This window comes from Triticum urartu, chromosome 6A (genome assembly GCF_056163025.1).
Source record: "Triticum urartu cultivar PI428250 chromosome 6A, HENAU_Tu73, whole genome shotgun sequence".
Taxonomy (NCBI): Eukaryota; Viridiplantae; Streptophyta; class Magnoliopsida; order Poales; family Poaceae; genus Triticum; species Triticum urartu.
This window is the reverse complement of record NC_141878.1, coordinates 462,086,057-462,109,957: the sequence shown is the minus strand read 5'-3', so window position 1 is coordinate 462,109,957 and position 23,901 is coordinate 462,086,057.

Genomic DNA, 23,901 nt, shown 5'->3' with positions numbered 1-23,901 from the left:
GAACCATAATGCCCAGTGGGTATAATCGGCTGTAATTTCTTTATTGTATAGTGTAGGATTATTCTACCTTTCTATGCCTTGATCTCTTTGTTGTATAGTGTATGCTTTTTAGAGGTGATAGTATTGAGTAGGATAATTCTTTGAATATGCTATATCGTTTAAACGGGGGCCAACTCGCCCGACCATGGCCCTTCACAGGCCTTTGGATCCATGGGCCTTCTACGCCTCGTAGGATCCATGGGCCTTCTACGTCTCGTAGGATCCATGGGCCTTGTACATCTCATAGGATCCATGGGCCTTGTACATCTCGTAGGATCCATGGGCCTTGTACGTCTCATAGGATCCATGGGCCTTCTACGTCTCGTAGGATCCATGGGCCGCCGACTCATTTATGGGTCTTGTATGGGCCTTTAATGGGCCGTAGACGGGCCTTTAATGGAAATCGTACGTTTTATGGGCTGACCATAACGGGCCGTTAATAGGACGTATTTGGTGATGCTATGAAAACGGCCCAACAGACTAACGGTCCACAAATGGGCCGACTGTAACGACGGGCTGAATTTGGCCCACAAGCAGAAAATGACAGTAACAGGCCGTAAGTAACCGAATGTTGCAGATGAGCCCAAGAATAAATGGGCCCCCAGAAGGCCGAAAGTTAACTTGGGCTGGAAACGGCCCAACGGAATAACGGGCCATTAATGGGTATAAAGTGATACACTGTTCATTACGGGCCAGTTTCACCACGGGCCGTTAATGGGTGCAAAGTAATACACTGTTCATTACAGGCCAGTTTCAGCATGGGCCGCTAATGGGCCAAGAGTTACAAAGGGCCTCATATGGGCCGAAAGACGTCATGGGCTGTACATGGGCGAGAAGTGAAAACGGGCTGGAATCATATTGGATGGCCCAGATGACGCTACTGGGCCTAATTCGGATAGGGTGTAACGGGCCTTGGGTTAGCGGGCTGTAAATGGGCTATATGCGAACAAGCCATTAACAGGCTTTCCATGGGCCGGCCCGCCAGCTTTTGACCAAGTCAAACGGGCCGGCCTTTTCACAGGAATGGGCCACTGTTGGGCCGTGCCACGTGTCGACGTATCATAGGCGCCTTCTGTCTAGTGAGTGGATGACATCTGTCCCAACGATGAGCCGACACGTGTTTCCTCTAGCCAATGATGATTTTACATGTGGAAAATCCCCATTGGTCGGGGCTGTTAACGGGTTATCGAATCCAAAACCCGACCCGATAGCTTAACGGCGTTCTGTTATGGTGGATGCCACATGTCGGTCACCCTTGACGAAAGCACTTCTGTGACGCGTGATTTATCGTCATGGAAGTGGACACTTCCGTGATGATAATTTTGTTAATGCCATGGAACACTTCTACGACAGCACATGTGTGACTATCTTGATTCTGTCATAAATTTGTCATGGATGTACATGCATGACAAAAAACGCGACCTACTGTGACAAACACGTATCATCGCGGAAGTGTATTTTTTTTGTAGTGCTAGCCTTTTCCCAATTTTAAGTCTTGGCAGATTTTAACAACTTAGCACAAGTCAAGCAATCAACCTACACATGCAAGTCTAAGAGTATAGCAGCGGAATGTAAAACATTTGCATATGAAGGTAAAGGGAGGGGTTTGGAGGGAGCAAACGCAATGTAGACACGAAGATTTTTGGCATGGTTCCGATAGGTGGTGCTATCGTACATCCACGTTGATGGAGACTTCAGCCCATGAAGGGTAATGGTTGCGCGAGTCCACGGAGGGCTCCACCCACGAAGGGTCCACGAAGAAGTAACCTTGTCTATCCCACCATGGCCATCGCCCACGAAGGACTTGCCTCACTAGGGTAGATATTCATGAAGTAGGCGATATCCTTGCCCGTACAAACTCCTTGGTTCAACTCCACAATCTTGTCAGAGGCTCCCAAGTGACACAAAACCAATCTAGGAGACACCACTCTCCAAAAGGTAATAGACGGTGTGTTGATGATGAACTCCTTGCTCTTGTGCTTCAAATGATAGTCTCCCCGACACTCAACTCTCTCTCAAAGATTGGATTTTGTGGAAAGATGATTTGAGTGGAAAGCAACTTGGGGAAGGCTAGAGATCAAGATTCATATGGTTGGAATGGAATATCTTGGTCTCAACACATGAGTAGGTGGTTCTCTCTCTCTCTCTCTCTCTCAGAAAATGAATGCTAAAGTGTAGGCACATTTTGATGGCTTTCCTTACTAATGAAGGGTGGAGGGGTAGATATAGCCTCCACACAAAATCTAACCGTTACACACAATTCACCAAACTCGGTGGGACCGAATCAGAAAACTCGGTCAGACTGATTCAGTTCAAAATGTGAACGTTAGGCTTTTCGGTGGGACCAACATGTCAACTCGGTGGGACCGATTTCATTAGGGTTAGGGCATAACGTAATCTCGATGAGACCGATTACTCAAACTCGGTGGGACTGATTTTGGTAATAAGCTAACCAGAGAGTTGGTCAGGCAAACTCGGTGGGACTGATTCACTCATTTTGGTGATACCGAAACGTTACGAAGGGGAAACAGAGAGTTTGCATTGCAAACCCGGTGGGACCGTTCGCTCATCCTATTGGACCAAAACGTTACGAATGGAAAGAGAGAGTTTGCAATCCCATCTCGGTGAGACCGAGATCCCTATCGGTGAGACTGAAATGACTAGGGTTTCTGGCAGTGGCTATGTCAAGTGAACTCAGTGGCGCCGTACAGAACATATCGGTGGGGCCAAGTTTGACATTTGGTTTGGGACATGTGTGGATATGAGAAAGTGGTTGAGGGTTTTTGGAGCATATCACTAAGCATTTTGAGCAAGCAAGTCATTAAGCAACACCTCATCCCTTTTTAATAGTATTGGCTTTTCCTATGGACTCAATGTGATCTTGGATCACTAAAATGAAAATGTAGAGTCTTGATCTTGAGCCAATGTGTGTCCTTAGCATTTTGAGGGGCCCACATTCCTAATCCATGCCATGCCAATCATTGAACTTTCTAAACTGGTCATCTTGAAATAGTATTAGTTCAATGAGCTATAAGTTGTTAGTAATTACCAAAACCACCCAGGGATAGTTGCACTTTAAATCTCCCCCTTTTTGGTAATTGATGACAACATATAGATCAAAGCTTCGACAAATGATAATAAGATTTAAATACATCGTCGCTTTGAGAAGTATGTGATAAGCAAGAGCTCCCGCTAAATTTGTGCATTATTTAAGATTTTCTTTTGAATGCAAATGCACAATCGATTAGGATCATGGGTCACTCTTCCATGTCACATACATTTTGGTGGAGCGCTCAAAATGATAGGAATTAAAACATGCACTCATCACCAAGCAAAGTGAACGATCATATATGGGATATAGAAGATAATTTCATCCAAGCAAGCATTAAAGTTGGATATGATCAAACACATGATCATACAAGTATCTCACACAAACATAGAGAGTATCAAATGACCACACACACACAAAAGCTCAACAAAAAGCAAGAGAGACAAAGTAGCAAAACACTCTCTCTCTTGAAGCCTATGATCTATACATTTCTCCCGCTTTGGCAAAAAGTTACCAAAAAGTTTGAAAGTGAATAGTGCTATGCATCTCTCAGGCTTTGTCTTCGGGAGGTGGTGTAGAGAGAACTCCAAGGACGAGGGCATCAGTGGATGATGTTGGAGCTGGACCTCTGACTCCTTGGCACTCGCTGAAAAGCATCCGTAGTTGCCTTCCACTACTAGGAAAAGGCCTGCTAATGGCGCACCTATTTTGGCTATTAATGGTGCACTATAGGCGCGCCACTAGCATCACGCCATTAGAATTTTTTACTAATGGCGCACCACGCAGTGCGCCATTAGTATGCCTCCCAGGGGGCCATATTTACCCATGTGCTCTGGCTTACTAATGGCGCACTAGTTGATGATGCGCCACTAGTGTGATTTTTGCAGTGCGCCACTAAAGTGCTGAGTGGTGCGCCACTAGTATGAATATTAGGGATTTTTTTGTTTTCTGATATTTGCACATGCTACAAAACATATTACTGCACAGAATATAGAGAGCACAACATATAAACAACAGATTTATCAAATACAATAGAAGATTAGTCTCCGAATACAATTCATCATATTAGTCTCCGAATTTAAAATACCAAACAAAGTTAGAACATTACAAGTCTCGAGACCGCGAGTAGCGAGTTTGTCGAAAGTAACGCTGCATTCGGAGATATTTGAGAGATGTGTCCTCTCTTATCTCCGTGCTACTGCTACTGCTATGCCTAAACATGACCTAAATACCCTATTTAAGGTAAAATAGCATAAAACAAATTAGAACCTGACTCTCCATTATGGAGAATGGAGATCATCCTATCTCTAATTCTTGCGTTTCGCTTCCTTTTGCTTCCAAGAACCTCCTTACGATTGTCCATACATTTTTTCCATCCTTTGATTTGCATGTCTCCACTTCTTTTAGAAATCTGGTATGGACAGTTGAGATTTGTAGGATGACCTGGCTGTATGTTCAAAACATTAAGGCTACCTTTCTGATACATCAAATGAGGCACACAATTCTCTAGGATTATCTGTTGAAAAACATAGTAATAACTTCATAGTTAGCAATGATGTACTAGTTTTAGAAGTATGCAAAAGACGCACGGATGTCGTAATAGTAAAAAATCTTACCATGGTATCCCCATGGTAGTTACTGTAGTTCAACACATGCACTAGTGGCACGTATTGACCATAATGTTGAGGAGTTTGATTGTAGATATTGTAATTCTCAATGTCAGTACAAAATCCGACCAGATGATTTTTCTCCTTGTAAGTTAATTTGGAGCCATCGGTGTAGTGGGTTTTGTCTACCATCTCCCGCACATTCTTTGAAGAATGAACATAAGCTGTCAATGGAAATAAGCTGTCAACTATTTTGAAATGAACAATATAAATTAGTTAATAATTAACTATGTTTGAGAAACTCACATAGCGGTAGAACTGGAGGCATATCAACAAGGACCCAAATGTCCATATTGTCTTGGTCGATGTCAGGATCACCAAGATCCATGGTGACAAGCATACCCTCATCAAAACCATACATCTTGCAAAATGCTTCCCAATTTTTGCAACCAAAATGGGTTACGCTCCCAGAATTATACATATTTACTTCAAAATCCACATCGTGATGAGTCCTTAGGTGAATTTCTTTGTTTTAGAATTTTCATGGTCTTCAAAATCCATCCTCTCCAAGACATAGCGTCTTGCATGGCATGGGATAAGCTATACTCGAATTGTAAAAGATGAAAATTACACATTGAAATAGTTGAAGTCATGCTTAATTATGAAAATAACACTTGTCGTCGTTGTGTACCATTTCAACTTCGAAGGTCTCCTCGAGCTTAATGCTGAAGCGCCGATCATCGTCCAGGTGAGGCCCGTCGCACAGACCTCGATCGTCGTGGCACCAGCCACACTCCCCCGGGAGACTTTCGTCGTCCGATGACGACATTTCCAACATTCATAATTCAAAACTACATCATCTCTTGTGTTGGGTCCAATAAGATAATCCATAGTGTGGTGAAAACACGCCCTTCGAACTGGTTTGAGCTATTAATGAATGGAGATGGTCTAAGATTTTCAGTAGTAAGAAGTGAAGTGGTAATTTTGAGAGCAAATGGTTAGGATGAGTGGTATGGGCTTTTTAGTAGGCCATCCTACCAGATTAGGGTTTATTGATGAGGAGCAACTGACATTAGTAATAACTATGAGTTGCTATCACACTTTTATATGTATAACACAAGAGGCAGTTGATCCTACTTAATTAAGTACTAAGATACCCCGGCCCATGCATTAGTCGCAAGTACCCCATATGTCCTATTTTTAGCAAAGTCATGCTAAAATTCACGGAAAATTTCAGCATGACCTTTGCTGAAAATTGGACATTATGGAGTACCCGAATTTGCCGGAACGAAAGTTAATCGACATTCCAGCAAACTCAAGGGCCTCTCGGGGTACCTGCAAAATCATCACGACACGATGGTCGGTGACAAAACCCAGCAAACTAGCACCACAATGTGCCTCTACTTTCATATGGATGAAAAGGCCACAGACCATATGGTCCTCTGCTTTCATATGGACAAAAATCAGTCACTGCCAAACAGTACTACAAACAAAACTTGTGGCAAGCAATAGCAAAAATAGTTTCATCCAATTTGAATCTGATATCCCAGTGAAATTCAGGTAGCATTCTACAAGTTTCAACTACGAGTAGCGTCCTTGGGGCCAACTCTAATCAATTCAACTATGAGTTGCTGATTCGACAACCTACAAACTGATGACAAATTTATCTGCCATGAACACATCCAGGAACAGTTCTATTATAACACAATATTTCAGGGAAACACACAAAAGAAAACAATTCTTGTAATACATTGTTAACAGGGCATGGATTTTACTCCTACAATATCAGCACGAGAGATATTTAGCGCATGCACTCGTGAGTATGTCAATGACTTGTGACAATGTGGCAAAGTTTTACAAAAGAACTCAACCCTTTTTAGTTGGTACATAATATGTTCCTACATGATGACCATCTGTCTCAAAACATTAAAAAAATCATCTATTTGTTAATGAAAATCAAAGAACCTTCCAGTGAATGTAATTTAATTAATGAGGTTTCACTTGACCAACATGCTCAGTCCTATCTTTGCTCCACAATAGGATCGTTGTGCGTTGATGCACGATTGTGATTACTTTGTACATATATTTTGAATTTTTTTGTAAACATATTATGGCACAGAACTTTGTTGTGCTGGTGATCTATGTTCTTGTCAAGCAATAAAGGCGGTGAAAAACATGCATTTGTCATGAGAAATCCTGAACTATTGAAACATTCATCAATTCATAACAGATGTCACGAAGACTACAAGTCTACTAGCATTTAAAATCATGGATGCATCCATGTTTTCCTACAAAAAGATGAGCTTGTATTTATTTTTTCTGAACTTGAAAAGAAAAGATGAGCATATTGTCTTGAAAGTAACTTCATGCATACGGTTTTGTGAAAGTCGTCAGATGTTGATTTAATTTAGTTCTACTGCAATATTCTAATGGACGGTTGAACCAACTGCTAGATTTCCCTCTAAACGAGATGGTAACTCATCAAGAAACTACAATAAACCCAAAATTCAGAACATAACCTAGTACTTGGCGCGTTGGCTCAATCAGGCATGGGGCGAAGGAAGGGGAAGAGGAGAGGGGAGGGGCACCTGCGCAGGGGCCGGGTAGTGACGGACGGCGGCGAGGTTGCACGGGCGACGGACGGCGGAGGCGAAGCTGCTCGGCGAAACAGAAGGCGGTGGCGACGGCGAGATGGGGTCGGTCGGAGGAAGAATACATGCTCCGGTGGGCCTGCTCCTCCTGGTGGACGCGGGCCTCCTCCTCCTAGTGCTCCGGCGGCGGAGCAGGCGCGGGGGTCGTCGGGTGCGGGGGAGGCGGCGGGGGCGCAGGGGCGGTGGCGGCGCGGTGGCGGTGTCTGCGCAGTACGGGTTAGCAATGGGGAAGAGAGAAAGGGAATTGGGGATTTTAGTGGGGGGGGGAGGGTTAGCAATGGCGCACCACCTAGCAGTGCGCCATTAGTAATTTTTTTATAGCAATGGCGCACCTCCTGGCGGTGCGCCATTAGTAATCTTTTTTGGATAGCAATGGCGCATCCCCTAGAGGTGCGCCATTAGTAATCTTTTTTTTGGATAGCAATGGCGCACCCCCTAGCAGTGCGCCAGTAGTAATTTTTTTAGGATTTTTTGTTGCCTAGCGGAGGGCCGGCAGCGGCGTCTTGAACCCTAGGTCTCGCTCGGGGGGGAGGTAGGGGTGGGTGGTGCGCTCGGCCGATTCCGTTCGGGGGAACCAAGCGAGGAGACAGGGGAGGGTGCGGGGGGTCGTCGGCGGCGGTGGAGCGGGGGAGGGTGCGGGGGGGGGGGGGTCGTCGTCGGCGGTGGAGCGGGGGAGGGTGCGGGGGGTCGTCCTCGGCGGTGGAGCGGGGGAGGGTGCGGGGGTTGCTCGGCGGCGAGGGGGATCTGGCGAGGGGGGATAGCGATCGAGATGGAGGGGGATCGAGATCGAGTGTCCTCATGAATATTCAATATTTTTTCATATTGAATATGAAAAAATACCATCAAATTTGAAAAAATATTCATGAATTCAAAAAGTGCCCATGAATTAAATCTAAAAATATTCATGAGTTCAAAAAATATTAACAAATTTAATACTTTTTGTGAATTAGAAATTAAATACCATAATAAACATAAATAAATATTCATGAGGACACTAGCTAGAACAGAAAAAAATGATAGTAGTGGCGCACGGGGTGAGTGGTGCGCCATTACCAGTTAAAACTAGTAATGTCGCACTGTGCCCTGGTATACACATATTTGCCATGGAGTTGTGGTCTTTCATCTTCTTGGCATACACATCCAAATCATCCTCATGCTCTTCTGGGGCATTGATCAACTTGGCCCACTCTACAACAGTTGATTGGTACCTTGTACCTTCAGACATCCACACTATTCTGCCATCTACATAGAAATGAGCAGTGGAGTAGAACTGCATAACGAGCTCATCATTCTATTTGTTCAACTTTTGACCCACAAACTCATCAACTCCACAAGCTTTGAAGCTTTCATGTACACCTGGGAAATAGTCTTCATTCTCATATATGAATTCCCAATCAACCCATCTCATATCACAGACAATTGGCTTCTTGTCAATCAGAATGGTCTCATAGAAATCCTGTTGTTCCTTGGTGTGGAACCTATAGTCCACTGCAGTCCTTGATACGTCTCCAACGTATCTATAATTTTTGATTGTTCCACGCTATTATATTATTTGTTTTGGATGTTTATGGGCTTTATTATGCACTTATATATTATTTTTGGGACTAACCTATTAACCGAATGCCCAGTGCAAATTGCTGTTTTTTTGCCTATTTCAGTGTCTCACAGAAAAGGAATATCAAACGGAATCCAAACAGAATGAAACCTTCGCGAGGATCTTTTTTGGAACAAACGCAATCCAAGAGACTTGGGGTGGATGTCAAGTAAGCAGCAAGGCGGCCACGAGGTAGGGCGGTGCGCCCCCACCCTCGTGGGCCCCTCGCAGCTCCACCGACCTACTTCTTTCTCCTATATATACTCTTATACCATGAAAACATCAGGGAGAGCCATGAAACAACTTTTTCACTACCGCAACCTTCTGTACCCGTGAGATCCCATCTGGGGACTGATGACCCACAAGTATTTGGGCTCTATCGTAGTCCTTTCGATAAGTAAGAGTGTTGAACCCATCGAGGAGCAGAAGGAAATGATAATCGGTTTTCAGCAAGGTATTCTCTGCAAGTACTGAAATAAGTGGTAACAGATAGTTTTTTGTGATAAGATAGATTGTAACGAGCAACAAGTAACAAAAGTAAATAAAGTGCAGCAAGATGGCCCAATCCTTTTGTAGCAAAGGACAAGCCGGAACAAACTCTTATAATAGGAAAAGCGCTCCCGTGGACACATGGGAATATCGTCAAGCTAGTTTTCATCAAGTTCATATGATTCGCATTCGATACTTTGATAATTTCATATGTGGGTGGACCGGTGCTTGGGTGCTGTTCTTACTTGAACAAGCGTCCCACTTATGATTAACCTCTATTGCAAGCATCCGCAACTACAACAAAAGTATTAAGGTAAACCTAACCATAGCATGAAACATATGGATCCAAACCAGCCCCTTACGAAGCAACGCATAAACTAGGGTTTAAGCTTCTGTCACTCTAGCAACCCATCATCAACTTATTACTTCCCAATGCCTTCCTCTAGGCCCAAATAATGGTGAAGTGGTATGTAGTCGACGTTCACATAACACCACTAGAGGCTAGACAACATACATCTTATCAAAATATCAAACGAATACCAAATTCACATGACTACTAATAGCGAGACTTCTCCCTTGTCCTCAGGAACAAACGTAATTACTCACAAAGCGTATTCATGTTCATAATCAGAGGGGTAATAATATGCATATAGGATCTGAACATATGATCTTCCACCAAATAAACCAACTAGTATCAACTACAAGGAGTAATCAACACTACTAGCAACCTACTAGCACCAATCCCGGACTTTGAGACAAGAATTGGATATAAGAGATGAACTAGGGTTTGGAGATGAGATGGTGCTGGTGAAGATGTTGATGGATATTGCCCTCTCCCGATGAGAGGAGCGTTGGTGATGATGATGGTGATGATTTCCCCCTCCCGGAGGGAAGTATCCCCGGCAGAACAGCTCTGCCAGAGCTCTAGATTGGATCCGCCAAGGTTCCGCCTCGTGGCGGCGGAGTTTCGTCCCGAAAAGTTCCTTCTTATTTTTTCTCATCAAAACACCTCATATAGGAGAAGATGGGCATCGGAGAGCCACCGGGGGGCCCACGAGGTAGGGGCGCGCCGTAGGGGGGCGCGCCCCTCCCACCCTCGTGAGAAGGGTGTGGGCCCCCTGGCCTTCATCTTTGGCGTGGATTTTTCTTTATTTCTGTTAAGACGTTCCATGGAGTTTCAGGACTTTTGGAGTTGCGTAGAATAGGTCTCTAATATTTGCTCCTTTTCCAGACCAGAATTCCAGCTGCCAGCATTCTCCCTCCTTATGTAAACCTTGTAAAATAAGAGAGAATAGCCATAAGTATTGTGACATAAAGTGAAATAACAGTCCATAATGTGATAAATATCGATATAAAAGCATGATGCAGAATGGATGTATCAACTCCCCCAAGATTAGACCTCGCTTGTCCTCAAGCGAAAAGCCGATAACAATAAATATGTCCTCATGTTTCGGGGTAGAGGCGTCGATAAAAATAAAATACGGACATGAAGGCATCATGATTATTCTCATAACAGCAACATATATAGATTTTGTCATATGATTACTTATGTTCAAGTGATGATCTATTCACAATGCAAAAGTATAAATCATAAACCTTATTGGGCTCCGGCAAACTATAATCTCAGTCATTGAAGCAATTGCAATTTATCATAACATCGGAAAGAGTATATGTCAGAGCTAGAAAGCAAGTCCACATACTCAACTATCATTTAGTCCTCCATAATTGCTAACACTCACGCGATACTTGTGGTTACGAAGTTTTAATCGGATACAGAGAAAGATAGGAGCTTACAGTTTTGCCACACAACCTTTTACCTCAGGGGTAATGTCAACAATAATGGTTCATGCTCCTCTACATCCAATTAGATATATATATATATATATATATCATGTTCTTTCCAACATGCTGAGCTTGCCAAAGGATAAAATGAAAAAGAAGTGGTGAAGATCACCATGACTCTTGCATAAGGTAGAAGATAATAATAAAGGATAGGCCCTTCGCAGAGGGAAGCAGAGGTTGCCATGTGCTTTTATGGTTGGATATATAAAATCTCAATGAGAAAGAACGTCACTTTATATTGCCCCTTGTGATATGAACCTTTATTATGCAGTCTGTCGCTTTTATTACTTCCACATCACAAGATCATATAAAGCTTATTTCTCGCACACCAATCAATCATACATACTTAGAGCATTTTTTATTGCTTTGCACCGATGACAACTTGAAGGATCTTACTCAATCCATATATAGATATGGTGGACTCTCATGGCAAAACTGGTTTAGGGATTTTGGAAGCACAAGTAGTATTTCTAATTAGTGCTGAGAATTTGGCTAGCATGAGGGGGAAAGGCAAGCTCAACAAGTTAGAGGATCCATGACAACATACTTTATCTCAGATATAAGAAATACATAACTCATTACGTTGTCTTCCTTGTCCAACATCAACTCTTTAGCATGTCATATTTTAATGAGTGCTCCCAATCATAAAAGATGTCAATGATAATATATCTATATGTGAAAACCTCTCTTTCCTTATTACTTCCTATTAATTGCAACAATGACCAAAGCTATGTCTGCCAACTCCCAACAACTTTTAATCATCATACTCTTTCTATGTGAAGTCATTACTCTCAATAAGATCAATATGAACTTTTTGTTTCTTTTTATTCTTTTTTTCTTTCTTTTATTCACCCAAGATCATGGCAAAATAATCAAGCCCTTGACTCAACACTAATCTTTATTATATATAGCTCACGGACTCGATTACATAGAGAGATCATAAAGCAAAACTCAGAACTAGATCATGCCATAAACTTTATTCTACTAGATCAAGATACTACTAATAGGATCGAACTAAGAAAAACGGTAAAAATAGGAGTTGTGATTGTGATACGATACCGGGGCACCTCCCCCAAGCTTGGCAGTTGCCAGGGGAGTGCCCATACCCAGATACTCAATTCTTCTTTGTTGGAGGAGATGGCGGAGGTGTTGTTGATGATGCGGGCTTGTCATCCATCTTCCAAGGCATAGGTTCACCATCATAGAAAGATGATCGAGTCTCCGGAATCGTCAAATCTGCAGCCAAACTCATTCTTTTGAATCTATATTCATACTCACAGTTTTGGTTTTGAAGGTCATAGACTTGGGCTTGGAGGTGCTCGATCTTCTCATATAACTTGAAGATGGCTTCCTCGGTGTTCTTGGCATCTGGCTTGTAATTGTTAGTGAACAACGCGAGAATCATGTGGCTAGCGTTGATTCCACGCTCCACCATCCCCTAGCACTTGAAAACTTGTTGCTCCAATGCTTCGAGCCTCGTCTCTATGCTTCCGGTCCCCTTTGGTCCCTCTTCATCGCGGATGTGCAGCAACCAATCACGCAACTCAATGGTTTGAGGGTGTCGCAGCACCCCCGCGAGGTAAGGGTTGATGACCTTCTCGAAGAACTTGTCCTTGGAGGCGCTTGGGGCCGTTATGATAACCTAGATCTGTCAGAAAAACAGCTTGAAACAAAAACAGGAGATTTTTGCGTGATACGGGAGTCAAAACCTTCGGGAGGTTATATAATGAATTTTTATCGACCAAAATACGTATCGTGCAAGAAAACAGAGTCCGGAAGGCACACGAGGTGCTCACGAGGTAGGGGGGCGCGCCCAGGGGGTAGGGCGCGCCCACCACCCTCGTGTCCTTCCCGGACTGCTACTTATTTTTCTATTTTTCTAAATATTCCAAAAGAGAGAAATATTGCCTTAAAAATTGTTTTGGAGTCGGTTCACTTACCGTACCACATACCTATTCCTTTTCGGAGTCTAAAACGGTCTGGAAAGTGTCCCTTATGTATTCCTCCGGGGTTACGGTTTCAATAATATTAGTTTCAACATTTATGGGATTACCTGAGATATAATGTTTGATTCTTTGACCATTTACCACCTTCGGATTTGTGCCCTCGAAGTTGTTGATTTTTATGGCACCGGAATGATAGACCTCCTCGATAACATAGGGGCCTTCCCATTTAGAGAGAAGTTTTCCTGCAAAAAAATCTTAAACGAGAGTTGTATAGCAATACATAATCACCTACATTAAACTCACGCTTTTGTATCCTTTTGTCATGCCATCTTTTAACTTTTTCTTTAAACAACTTGGCATTTTCATAAGCTTGGGTTCTCCATTCATCAAGTGAGCTAATATCAAATAACCTCTTTTCACCGGCAAGTTTAAAATCATAGTTAAGCTCTTTAATAGCCCAATATGCCTTATGTTCTAGTTCGAGAGGTAAGTGACATGCTTTTCCATAGACCATTTTATACGGAGACATACCCATAGGATTTTTGTATGCAGTTCTATAAGCCCATAACGCATCATCAAGTTTCTTAGACCAATTCTTTCTAGACCTATTAATAGTCTTTTGCAAAATTAATTTGAGCTCTCTATTGCTCAACTCTACTTGACCACTAGACTGTGGGTGATAAGGAGATGCAATTCTATGATTAACATCATATTTAGCAAGCATTTTACGGAAAGCACCATGAATAAAGTGTGAACCACCATCAGTCATTAAATATCTAGGGAGTCCAAACCTCGGGAAAATAACTTCTTTAAGCATTTTAATAGAAGTATTATGATCAGCGCTACTAGTTGGAATAGCTTCTACCCACTTAGTAACGTAATCAACAGCAACTAAAATATGTGTATATCCATTAGAGCCAGGAAAAGGCCCCATATAATTAAAGCCCCAAACATCAAACGGTTCAATAACAATTGAATAATTCATAGGCATTTCTTGACGTCTACTAATATTACCAATTCTTTGACATTCATCACAAGACAAGACAAACTTACGGGCATCCTTGAAGAGAGTAGGCCAATAAAAACTAGATTGCAATACCTTTTGTGCAGTTCTATCTCCAGCGTGGTGTCCTCCATAAGACTCAGAGTGACACTTGCGTAGGATCTGTTCCTGTTCATGCTCTGGTACACAACGTCTAATAACACCATCTACTCCTTCTTTATAAAGATGTGGGTCATCCCAAAAGTAATGTCTTAAATCATAGAAGGACTTTTTCTTTTGCTGGTATGTGAAGCTAGGTGGTATAAATTTAGCAACAATATAATTAGCATAATCAGCATACCATGGAGTACTACGAGAAGTACTTATAACATTTAATTGTTCATCAGGAAAGCTATCATTAATAGGTAGTGGGTCATCAAGAATATTTTCTAACCTAGACAGGTTGTCTGCAACGGGGTTCTCAGCTCCCTTTCTATCAGCAATATGCAAATCAAATTCTTGAAGCAAGAGAACCCATCTAATAAGTCTAGGTTTAGCATGTTTCTTTTCCATAAGATATTTAATAGCAGCATGATCTGTTTGAATAGTTACTTTAGAATCAACAATATAAGATCTAAACTTATCACAAGCAAATACAACTGCTAAGAGTTCTTTTTCAGTAGTAGCATAATTTCTTTGAGCATTGTCTAGAGTCTTACTAGCATAATGAATAACATTTAATATCTTGTCAACTCTTTGCCCTAGAACAGCACCTACAGCATAATCACTAGCATCACACATAATTTCAAAGGGTAGGTTCCAATCAGGTGGCTGAACAACAGGTGCAGAGACTAATGCTTTCTTAAGTATTTCAAATGCTTCTACACAATCATCATCAAAGAAAAATGGTATATCTTTTTGCAATAAATTAGTCAGGGGCCAAGAAATTTTTGAGAAGTCCTTTATGAACCTCCTGTAAAATCCGGCGTGACCAAGGAAACTTCTTATACCTTTGATGTCCTTGGGACATGGCATCTTTTGAATAGCATCAACCTTGGCTTTATCAACTTCAATACCTCTTTCAGAAACTTTGTGCCCCAAGACAATACCTTCATTAACCATAAATTGGCACTTTTCCCAATTCAAGACAAGATTAGTTTCTTCACATCTCTGCAAAACTCGATCAAGATTGCTCAAGCAATCATCAAAAGAGGAACCGTAGACGAAATAGTCGTCCATGAAAACCTCACAAATCATTTCACAAAAGTCAGAGAATATAGCCATCATGCATCTTTGAAAGGTAGCAGGTGCATTACATAAACCAAAAGGCATACATCTATAAGCAAAAGTACCAAAAGGGCATGTAAAAGTAGTCTTTGATTGATCTCTAGCCGACACAGGTATTTGAGAGAAACCAGAATAACCATCTAGAAAGCAATAGTGTGTATGTTTGCATAATCTTTCTAGCATTTGATCAATAAAAGGTAAGGGGTAATGATCTTTCTTAGTAGCTTTATTTAATTTGCGGAAATCAATTACCATCCTATAACCTGTGATAATTCTTTGTGGAATCAATTCATCGTTATCATCAGGAACAACAGTAATACCTCCCTTCTTAGGGACACAATGGACATGACTTACCCACTCACTATCAACAACGGGATAGATTATACCTGCCTCCAGAAGCTTTAGTATTTCTTTTCTTACCACTTCTTTCATTTTAGGATTCAGACATCGTTGAGGATCATGAACTGGTTTGGCATCTGCTTCCAAATTTATTTTATGTTGACATAGAGTGGGACTTATGCCCTTAAGATCATCAAGAGTATATCCAATAGCAGCATGGTGCTTCTTTAGAGTTTTCAATAATCTTTCTTCTTCATGCTCTGAAAGGTTAGCACTAATAATAACAGGATATATCTTCTTTTCATCAAGATAAGCATATTTAAGATTATGAGAAAAAGGTTTAAGCTCAAACACGAGATCACCCTTGGGTGGAGGAGGATCCCCTAAAATTTCAAGAGGCAAGTTGTGGTGCAGAATAGGTTCCTGTTTAAAGAATACTTCATCTATTTCCCTTCTTTCTTTCATGAACATATCATTTTCATGGTCTAGCAAATAGTGTTCTAAAGGATCACCAGGAGGTACAACAATAGAAGCAAGACCAATAATTTCGTCCTTACTAGGTAATTCTTCCTCATGATGTTGTTTACTAAATTTAGAGAAATTAAACTCATGAACCATATCATCCAAGCCAACAGGAACAATATTATTAGTGCAGTCTATGGTAGCATTGACAGTATTTAAGAAGGGTCTACCAAATATAATGGGACAAAAGCTATCTTGTGGAGAAGTAAGAACAAGAAAATCAGTAGGATATTTAGTTTTCCCACACAAGACTTCAACATCTCTAACAATTCCAATTGGTGCAATAGTATCTCTATTAGCAAGTTTAATAGTAACATCAATATCTTCTAACTCAACAGGTGCAATTTCATTCTTAATTTCTTTGTATAAGTCATGAGGTATAACACTAGCACTAGCACCCATATCGCATAAGCCATGATAACAATGATCTTCTATTTTAACAGAAATAACAGGCATGCCTACCACAAGTCTATGTTTATCTTTAGCACATGGTTTAGCAATTCTAGCAGTTTCACCTTCGAACTGAATAACATGCCCATCAATATTATCAGATAAGAGATCTTTAACAATAGCAATATTAGGTTCTACTTTAACTTGCTCAGTAGCTGTATAAGTTCTAATATTACTTTTACGAACAACAGTTGAAGCTTTAGCATGATCCTTTATTCTAACAGGGAAAGGTGGTTTCTCAATATAAGAAGTAGGAACAATAGGATCATTATAAGTGACAGTCTTTTCTTCAACTTTAATAGGTGCAGCTACTTTTACTTCTATGGGAGGATGATATTTAGACCACTTCTCCTTAGGGAGATCAACATAAGTAGCAAAAGATTCACACAAAGAAGCTACTATCTCAGGGTCAAGTCCATATTTAGTGCTAAACTTACGGAAAATATCAGTATCCATAAAAAATTTAACACAATCAAACTTAGGTGTCATACCTGACTCCTTACCTTCATCGAGGTCCCAATCTTCAGAGTTGCTTTTAATTCTATCCAATAAATTCCATCTGAATTCAATAGTCTTCATCATAAAAGAGCCAGCACAAGAAGTATCGAGCATGATGCGATTGTTTTCAGAAAACTGAGCATAAAAACTTTGCATAATTATTTCTCTTGAGAGCTCATGATTGGGGCATGAATATAACATTGATTTAAGCCTCCCCCAAGCTTGAGCGATGCTTTCTCCTTCGCGAGGCCAGAAATTATATATATAATCGCGATCACGATGAACAAGATGCATAGGGTAATACTTTTGATGAAATTCCAGCTTCAATCTTTTATAGTCCCATGATCTCGTATCATCATATAGCCTATACCATATCATTGCGTCTCCCTTCAAAGATAAAGGGAAGACCTTCTTCTTAGCAACATCATCGGGTATACCTGCAAGCTTAAATAATCCACAAACTTCATCCACATATATTAAGTGCTCATCAGGATGCTTTGTTCCATCTCCTATAAAAGGGTTATCTAGCAGTTTTTCTATCATACCCGAAGGATACTCATAAGGAATTTCATTTTCAATAGGTTCACTAGGTTGAGGAGCAACTCTTTGCTCTACTGGATGGGGTGAAGATACCCCGAACAAGCCCCTCACAGAATTACTTTCCATAGTAACAAGTGACAGTAAATTTCAGCACACTATATATTTTTTCCTTACCAAATTCAACCTACCAAAGGCGCTACACTCCCCGGCAACGGCACCAGAAAAGAGTCTTGATGACACACAAGTATAGGGGATCTATCGTAGTCCTTTCGATAAGTAAGAGTGTCGAACCCAACAAGGAGCAGAAGGAAATGATAAGCGGTTTTTAGCAAGGTATTCTCTGCAAGTACTGAAATAAGTGGTAAGAGATAGTTTTGTGATGGGATAAATTGTAACGAGTAACAAGTAACAAAAGTAAATAAAGTGCAGCAAGGTGGCCCAATCCTTTTGTAGCAAAGGACAAGCCGGAACAAACTCTTATAATAGGAAAAGCGCTCCTGAGGACACATGGGAATATCGTCAAGCTAGTTTTCATCACGTTCATATGATTCACGTTCGATACTTTGATAATTTGATATGTGGGTGGACCGGTGCTTGGGTGCTGTTCTTACTTGAACAAGCATCCCACTTATGGTTAACCTCTATTGTAAGCATCCGCAACTACAACAAAATTATTAAGGTAAACCTAACCATAGCATGAAACATATGGATCCAAATCAGCCCCTTACGAAGCAACACATAAACTAGGGTTTAAGCTTCTGTCACTCTAGCAACCCATCATATACTTATTACTTCCCAATGCCTTACTCTAGGCCCAAATAATGGTGAAGTGTTATGTAGTCGACGTTCACATAACACCACTAGAGGCTAGACAACATACATCTTATCAAAATATCAAACGAATACCAAATTCACATGACTACTAATAGCGAGACTTCTCCCTTGTCCTCAGGAACAAACGTAATTACTCACAAAGCATATTCATGTTCATAATCAGAGGGGTAATAATATGCATATAGGATCTGAACATATGATCTTCCCCCAAATAAACCAATTAGCATCAACTACAAGGAGTAATCAACACTACTAGCAACCTACTAGCACCAATCCCGGACTTTGAGACAAGAATTGGATACAAGAGATGAACTAGGGTTTGGAGATGAGATGGTGCTGGTGAAGATGTTGATGGAGATTGCCCTCTCCCGAGGAGAGGAGCGTTGCTGATGACGATGGTGATGATTTCCCCCTCCCGGAGGGAAGTATCCCCGGCAGAACAGCTCTACCGGAGCTCTAGATTGGATCCGCCAAGGTTCCGCCTCGTGGCGGCGGAGTTTTGTCCCGAAAAGTTCCTTCTTATTTTTTTTCTCATCGAAATACCTCATATAGGAGAAGATGGGCATCGGAGAGCCACCAGGGGGCCCACGAGGTAGGGGGGCACGCCCTAGGGGGGCGGCGGCGGCCCCCACCCTTGTGAGAAGGGTGTGGGCCGCCTGGCCTTCATCTTTGGCGTGGATTTTTCTTTATTTCTTTTAAGACGTTCCGTGGAGTTTCAGGACTTTTGGAGTTGCGCAGAATAGGTCTCTAATATTTGCTCCTTTTCCACACCAAAATTCCAGTTGCCGGCATTCTCCCTCCTTATGTAAACCTTGTAAAATAGGAGAGAATAGCCATACGTATTGTGACATAAAGTGAAATAACAGTCCATAATGTGATAAATATCGATATAAAAGCATGTTGCAGAATGGACGTATCAGGGACCTTTTCTGGTGATCTGCCGGAGGGGGATTCGATCACGGAGGGCTTCTACATCAACACCATAGCCTCTCCGAGGATGTGTGAGTAGTTTACCATAGACCTTCGGGTCCATAGTTATTAGCTAGATGGCTTCTTCTCTCTCTTTGGATGTCAATACAAAGTTCTCCTCGATGTTCTTGGAGATATATTCGATGTAATTCTTTTTGCGGTGTGTTTGAAGAGATCCGATGAATTGTGAGTTTATGATTAAGATTATCTATGAACAATATTGGATTCTTCTCTGAATTCTTATATGCATGATTTGATAGCTTTGCAAGTCTCTTCGAATTATCAGTTTGGTTTGGCCTACTAGATTGATCTTTCTTGCAATGGGAGAAGTGCTTAGCTTTGGGTTCAATCTTGCGGTGTCCTTTCCTAGTGTCAGTAGGGGCAGCAAGGCACGTATTGTATTGTTTCCATCGAGTATAAAAAGATGGGGTTTATATCATATTTCTTGAGTTTATCCCTCTACATCATGTCATCTTGCCTAATGCGTTACTCTGTTCTTTTGAACTTAATACTCTAGATGCATGCTAGATAGCGGTCGATGTGTGGAGTAATAGTAGTAGATGCAGAATCATTTCGGTCTACTTGACACAGACGTGATGCCTATGTTCATGATCACGCCTAGATATCATCATAACTATGCGCTTTCTATCAATTGCTTGGCAATAATTTGTTCACCCACCGTAATATATGCTATCTTGAGAGAAGCCACTAGTGAAACCTATGGCCCCCGGGTCTACTTTACATCATATAAGTTTCCGATCTACGATTCTAGTTTACTATTTATTTTGCAATCTTTACTTTTCAATCTATACAACAAAAATACCAAAAATGTTTATCTTATTATCTCTATCAGATCTCACTTTCGTAAGTGACCGTGAAGGGATTGACAACCCCTTTATCGCGTTGGTTGCGAGGTTCTTGTTTGTTTGTGCAGGTACTAGGTGACTTGCGTGTAGTCTCCTACTGGATTGATACCTTGGTTCTCAAAAACTGAGGGGAAATACTTACGCTAGTTTCCTGCATCACCCTTTACCCTTCAAGGGAAAACAAACGCATGCTCAAGAGGTAGCAAGATGGATTTGTAGCACCGTTGCCGGGGAGATCTACGCCAAGTCAAGACATACCAAGTACCCATCACAAACTCTTATCCCTCGCATTACATTATTTGCCATTCGCCTATCGCTTTCCTCTCCCCCACTTTACCCTTGCCGTTTTACTCGCCTCTTTCATGTTCGCCCTTTTTCCGTTCGTCTCTTTTCGCTTGCCTCTTGTGTGTCTGTGTGTTAGATCGTTTATTTTGCCCTAATGGATAGTTCTCCTATCATTATTAACACTCTCGATAATGAAGTTCTTAATTTTAAACAAAGTGAGGGAGAAAACTTAAAAGATGCTTGGTATAGAATTTGCAATGCTCAAAATAGATCTATTAAAAAGCAATCTACTTCCGTTCTTCTTCGCAATTTTTACGTAGGCATCAGTCCTTAGTATAGATATGTTCTTGACACCATCACCGGAGGGAATTTCTTGGGAAGTCATACTTTTGATTCTTATAATGCTATGATAGATTTGTTAGGTCCACCACCTCTTTTGGTCAATGGAACTATTTTAACTTTGGAACATGTGATGCAAAGGCTTGATGTTATTGAAAATAAAATTGCCACGTAGAGCTAATTGAAAATTTGGATAAAAAGATCCACAATCAAATTACTCAATATGGATCTAAGGTAGGAGTTACTCTGAAAAATCTTAAGGAAAAGGAACCCATAGTTAATAAAAGGATAGATCAAGATTCCACTCGAATTGATAAACTCGAAGAGATTATTACCAACTTGGGGTCTGCTTTTTCTGCCGTTAAAAACACCCCAAATCCTCCTCCTACCAAAGTTTCCAAATTTATCTATGTTCCTAAGAATAAGGGTGAATCTTCTAGTAAGAAAAATGAAGATCTCAAATCAATAAGTGTTCATCCCAACTTTTTTGATATCATTGAGGAACCTTTTGCTACGAGTGAATTTTTTGATTTCCTACCTAGGAGTTTGATCATTTGCAAAAATAAAGAACCTCCTAAGAGCTATAAGTGTTCTATTAAAGAATTACCTACCAAAGAGGACAATACCTAGATCTATTCTTGTTTTTATGCCTAGCTAGGTGCGTTAAATGATAGCGCTTGTTGGGAGGAAACCCAATTTTGTTTTTGTTCCTTACTTGTTGTTCCTGTTTAGTAATAAATAATCTATACTCTATTATGATTGTGTTTTTTATGTTTCAATTAGTGTTTGTGCTAAGTAAAGCCCTTAGGATCTTCTTGGATGATTGTTATTTGATCTTGCTGAAAAAAACAGAAAGTATGCGCTCACGAGAATAATTTTCATTTTAACCAGAGAGCGATAAAATACTGATTCCAACCGCAGTAGATCAATATACAAAATTTTTAGGATGTCCTAATTTCTCAGGATTTTTGACAGATTCTGTTTTTCATGTGTTGCTTGCTTATTTTGATGAATCTATGGCTAGTATCGGGGGGTATGAACCATAGAGAAGTTAGAATACAGTAGGTTTAATACCAATACAAATAAATAATGAGTTTACTACAGTACCTTAAAGTGATGGTTTGTTTTCTTATACTAACAGAGCTCATGAGATTTTCTGTTGAGTTTTGTGTTGTGAAGTTTTCAAGTTTTTGGGTAAAGATTTGATGGATTTCGGAACAAGGAGTGGGAAGAGCCTAAGCTTGGGGATGCCCAGGGCACCCAAATGTAAAATTCAAGGACAACCAAAAGCCTAAGCTTGGGGATGCCCCGGAAGTCATCCCCTCTTTCGTCTTCATCTATCGGTAACTTTACTTGAGGCTATATTTTTATTCACCACATGATATGTGTTTTTCTTGGAGCGTCTTGTATGATTTGAGTATTTGCTTTTTAGTTTACCACAATCATCCTTGCTGTACACACTGTCGGTGTTCTGGGAACGGGGGTCCCCAGACTTGCCTGACTGCGGCCCGCGGTGTGGCTCCATCAGTGGCCATGTACAGCCCATCTTCACCAGCAAACACTCAAGACCCTCGTGAGGGGCCAAGCCTCACGAGGCGGACGATGCAAGACCTCCTCAGGGGCGGCTTCACCAGGCTGGCTCGTGAGGGGCAGAGAGATCAAGGCAAGGGATACCTCGCGAGGTTTGTGTGATGCAAGCCATGATGACTGGAACCAGACGGGCGGCAGGCAGGCGCCAGCGCGCAGTGTCCTCGTTTCCTCTTTGGTGCTAAAGGGGCAAGCGCAGACGAGGAGTTCCGACGCATCAGGCAAAGGTTTTCATATCGGTGCAATAAGACCAAGACCAACAAGACGGCAGGACGGAGGTCACCGTGCAGCCCAAGACGGCGTCACCGCCAGAGCCTTTGGCAGGCGAAGACTACTTTTGTCAGGATAGCTTATACTTGCTGCCCCCCTTCAAATTGGCTGTTATGGGATCCCTTCCCGCCTAATATTTGGGAAGAGGACCCGGGCCTCTATAAATAGGGCTAGCCACCACCTTAGAAAGGGAGGATCCAGAACCGTATCAACTCCCCAAGCACAAGAACACCTCTCCTCAGGAGGCTGTCCTTCCCTTGTAACTATTCATCCTCAGCCCAAGAGGCAATCCACCACACCACACTAGAGTAGGGTATTACACCACATCGGTGGCCCGAACCAGTATAAACTCTCGTGTCTCTTGTTCCGTGGGTTCGTCGAGCTAGGCCGTGAGATCATGATGTGTGCGAGCTAGAGAGGGGGAGAGATCTTTGTGCGCACCCCAGTGTTCGAACCTCAAGGGTTTTTCCGGAACCTGAAATCCGACACACACCTTTTGGGAGAGACACACATGAATTGGAATTTATTAGAATACTCTATGTGCTTCACTTATATCTTTTGAGCTAGGTAATTTTGCTCTAGTGCTTCACTTATATCTTTCTAGAGCACAGTGGTGGTTTTATTTTATAGAAATTGTTGATCTCTCATGCTTCACTTATATCATTTTGAGAGTCTTCTAGAAAAACATGGCAATTTTCTTTGGTTATGAAATTAGTCCTAATATGATAGGCATCCAAGATAGGTATAATAAAAACTTTCATATAGGGTGCATTAAATGTTATGAGAAGTTTGACTCTCGATAGTTGTTTTGAGATATAAAGGTGGTAATATTAGAGTTGTGCTAGTTGAGTAATTATGGAATTGAGAAATACTTGTGTTGAAGTTGGCAAGTCCCGTAGCATGCACGTATGGTAAA